The sequence below is a fragment of the Nematolebias whitei genome, chromosome 1 (genome assembly GCF_014905685.2).
Source record: "Nematolebias whitei isolate Nwh7 chromosome 1, NemWhi1, whole genome shotgun sequence".
NCBI classification, from domain to species: Eukaryota; Metazoa; Chordata; class Actinopteri; order Cyprinodontiformes; family Rivulidae; genus Nematolebias; species Nematolebias whitei.
This window is the reverse complement of record NC_056498.1, coordinates 7,603,348-7,607,619: the sequence shown is the minus strand read 5'-3', so window position 1 is coordinate 7,607,619 and position 4,272 is coordinate 7,603,348. Positions and strand designations below refer to the sequence as shown.

General features: G+C 40.1%; 1 protein-coding gene across 1 annotated transcript in view; it reads right to left on the bottom strand.

Annotated features, from left to right (window-relative positions):
- Window positions 1-4,272, bottom strand: part of mllt3 (MLLT3 super elongation complex subunit) — a 152,106-nt gene that overhangs the window by 1,095 nt on the left and 146,739 nt on the right. The gene's annotated exons all lie outside the window — the stretch shown is intronic.

Genomic DNA, 4,272 nt, shown 5'->3' with positions numbered 1-4,272 from the left:
TATATATATATATATATATATATATATATATATATATATATATATATACATACAAGGGTGCTTGAAATTTTGTGATGTCTTTATAATTTTCTATATTTCTGCATAAATTTGATCTAAAACATCATCAGATTTTCACACAAGTCCTAAAAGTAGATAAAGAGAACCCAGTTAAACAAATGAGACAAAAATATTATACTTGATAATTTATTTACTGAGGAAAATAATCCAATATTACTTATTTGTGAGTGGTAAAAATATGTGAACCTCTAGGATTAGCAGTTAGTTTCCAGGTAAAATTAGAGTCAGGTGTTTTCAATCAATGGGACTATGATCACCTGTTTTATGTAAAGAACAGGGATCAGAATCAGAATCAACTTTATTGTCATTGCACAGTTAAGTACAACAAAATTACATTCCATACAACCGTCTGAAGGGTAGACAGAAGTGTGCCGGGGCTGCAGCTTCTATGAAACGCTGCCCTTATCGCTTAGATAAGAAAAGGGGAAGAAAACATGAGGAGAGCAGGTATAAAAAAAGATCTCTCACACCGTATCCTTGCACACAGGGCACAGTGTAAGGCAGCAATAAAAGCTACCTCAGCACAAAAGCAACATAGACATAATACATTTGCGTGGGGGGTACGACAAGATGGTGAGATTGTCCATGTACACTTCCAGATAGTTTCCATAGTCCTGAAATATGTTACAGTGTCTATCAGCTGGTACAACTCTGATAGGGTCCACAGATGTTCGGGTGTGTGTGTGTGTGTGTGTGTGTGTGGGGGGGGGGGGGGCAGAGTTTCTTGATTTTCATATCCACTAGGAGCAATTTGAGATAAGTTGGCTGTCCAAGGCCAAGTGAAGAGGCCAGATTCAGATAAACTAGATAAACTACAATTGTTTTGGGCAGGCCGACTCTACTGATTTCATGTCTGCCTTCAGTTCTGCTGGTATACTCAATGGTGACTCCAAACAGCCAGATTTGTGGACATTCTGCTGGTCCATGCTTGTTAGTCTTCTTCAAGGTCAGTTCTTTCATGCCGGTGAGTTCTAAGCAGTGGCGAGTGGCCTACGATTCTCAGAAATCACGTCCAGCTTATGGTTCAGCTCGCAAAGCATATGAGTCTGAGCACTCAACGCACAGTGCAATCCTTCACATAAGGCAGGCAGCCTCACCATTGCCAAAACTGCTGCCGACGTCTTCCTAATTTGTCGATATCCCAGGTATCCGCCGATTCCAAAATTCAGAAACCCGTTATCATATATCCAATAATGTATACGTCTTCTAGGTCCTCAACAGACATTACAGACAGACACATCATCTTCCATTCACTCCAGGAATCCATGACATATCCAGCTGTGTGTGTCCCTTCAGGGCATGAGGGTTCTCATGGACCCTGTCTCTTTGTTGAGAAAATTTGATCAATTGCATTGAGCGACCAGTTGACCAGAATTTGCGATTCGCAAGATGTGTAAAGAGAGGCTCTGATACACAGGACAAAGAACAAAAGCAGAAGGAAGGCAGGAGAGGGAAGAAAAGTGTTTGTCTTCATCAAGGACAAGTCCGAAGAAATTTCAAATCTATCAGAGTCTGCTCTTCACAACATGTTTGTGGATGTGGATCATGGAGGAACAAAGGAGATTTCTGAGGAGCTCAGAAAAAGAGTTGTTGATGTTCATCAGGCTGGAAAAGGTTACAAAACCATCTGTAAAGAGTTTGGACTCCACCATTCCACAGTCAGTCAGATTGTGTACATATGGAGGAACATTAAGACTGTTGTTACCCTCACCAGGAGTGGTGGACCAACAAAGATCACTCTAAGAACAAGGAGTGGAATAGTGGGCAAGGTCACAAAGGAGCCCAGGCTAACTTCTCTCTCACATTGACTGATGTTGATGTTCATGAGTCCACCATCAGGAGAACTCTGAACAACAATGGTTCATGGCAGGGTTGAAGAAAAAAACAAAACACTGCTCTCCAGAAAGAACATGGCTGCTCGTCTGCAGTTTGTTAAAGATCACGTGGACAAACCACAAGACTGTTGGAAGAATGTTTTGTGGACAGATGAGACCAAAAGAAAAGTTTCTGGTTTAAATGTTTGGAAAAAGTAAAATTCCTGCAGAAGAACACTATCCCATCTGTGAAACATGGTGGTGGTAGTATCATGGTTTGGGTCTGTTTTGCTGCATCTGGGCCAGGATGGCTTGTCATCATTGATGGAACAATGAATTCTGAATTATATCAAAGAATTTTAAAGGAAAATGTCAGAACATCTGTCCATGAATTGAATTAGACCTCAGTGCTGCATTTGATACAGTTGATCACAATGTTTTACTACAGAAGTTTGAATATGATGTTGGAATTACAGGAACGGCTCTAAAATGATTTAAATCATATCTATCTGATAGAGTCCAGTTTGTAAATGTAAATAATAAATCTTCTTCATACACCAAAGTTAGTCATGGAGTTCCTCAGGGCTCAGTGCTTGGGCCAATACTCTTTACTTTATATATGCTTCCATTAGGTAAAGTTATTAAACAGCATGGGATAAATTTTCATTGTTATGCTGATGACACACAATTATATTTGTCCATTCAACCCAATGAAGCCAATCAGCTACTTAGACTACAAGCATGTCTTAAAGACATAAAAACCTGGATGACCCTTAATTTTCTCCTGTTGAACACAGATAAGACTGAGGTTTTGGTTTTTGAACCTGAGCACCGTAGGAATGAATTTTTCAGTCTTTCTCCCTCCTTAGATGGCATTAATCTGTCCTCCAGTTCTGTTAAAAATGTTAAAAATCTTGGTGTTATTTTTGATCAGGACATGTCTTTTATCCCCCACATTAAAAACGTTACTAGAACCGCCTTCTTCCATCTGTGTAATATCACTAAAATTAGAAACATCTTATCTAAAAATGATGCAGAAAAACTGGTTCATGCATTTGTCACGTCTAGACTGGACTATTGCAATGGTTTATTATCTGGATGTCCAAATACATCTATAAAACGTCTTCAGTTGATCCAAAATGCTGCTGCCAGAGTCTTAACTGGAGTTAGTAGGAGAGATCATATTTCTCCAGTTTTAGTTTCTCTCCATTGGCTCCCTGTCAAGTCCAGAATATAATTCAAAATCTTACTTCTAGCCTGCAAAGCCCTCAACAACCTGGCTCCATCTTATATTACAGATCTTATTGTTTGATATTTTCCAAACAGACCACTTCGCTCTCAGACTGCAGGTTTACTTGTGGTTCCTAGAATTTACAAAAACAGAATGGGAGGAAGATCTTTCAGTTATCAGGCTCCTCTCTTGTGGAACCAACTTCCAATCTCTGTCCGTGAGGCTGACACATTATCCAGTTTTAAAACTAGGCTTAAGACTTTCCTTTTTGCTAAATCCTATAGTTAGGGTCGGCTTGGGTTTCCTGAGATGCCTCTTAGTTATGCTGCTATAGTCTTAGACTGCTGGAGGACAAACTGACCACAATTTTCACTCTACTACTGTCTTTACTTACTCTGCTCAACCTGTTTTGTATTTGTAATTATTTTTTCTATCCTTAACATGTGTTTTTTTTTTGTCTTTCAGATACACCTGGACCTATACCTGGACCTACCATTCTGCGTTCGTTTGTCTCTCCTTTCTGTCCTCTCAACCAGCCGGTCAAAGCAGATGGCCGCTTGTCCTGAGCCTGGTTCTGCTGGAGGTTTCTTCCTTTTAAAAGGGAGTTTTTCTTTCCACTGTTGCCACTGTGCTTGCTCAGGATGGGAGACTGTAACAAAGCCAAGATTCAACGTGTCTGCTGGATTCCTTAGATAGAGAACTTTACTAATTGGCTTTTATGTATGTGAATGTTCCTGTAAAGTGCCCTGAGACAACTTTGTTGTGATTTGGTGCTATATAAATAAACTGAATGGAATTGAATTTAATCTAAGAGAAGGTGGGTCATGTAGCGACAATGACCCAAAGCACACAAGTGGTTCTACCAAAGAATGGTTCAAGAAGAATAAGATTCATGTTGTGGAATGGCCAAGTCAAAGTTCTGACCTTAATCCAATCCAGATGTGGAAGGACCTGAAGCAGCAGTTACTGTGAGGAAACCACCAACATCCAGAGTTGAAGCTGTTCTGTACTGAGGGACAGTCTAAAACTCCTCAGAGGTGTTCAGGTCTGATCAGCAGTTAAACATTTAGTTGTAGTTACTGCTGCACAGTGTGTGTGTGTGTGTGTGTGTGTGTGTGTGTGTGTGTGTGTGTGTGTGTGTGTGTGTGT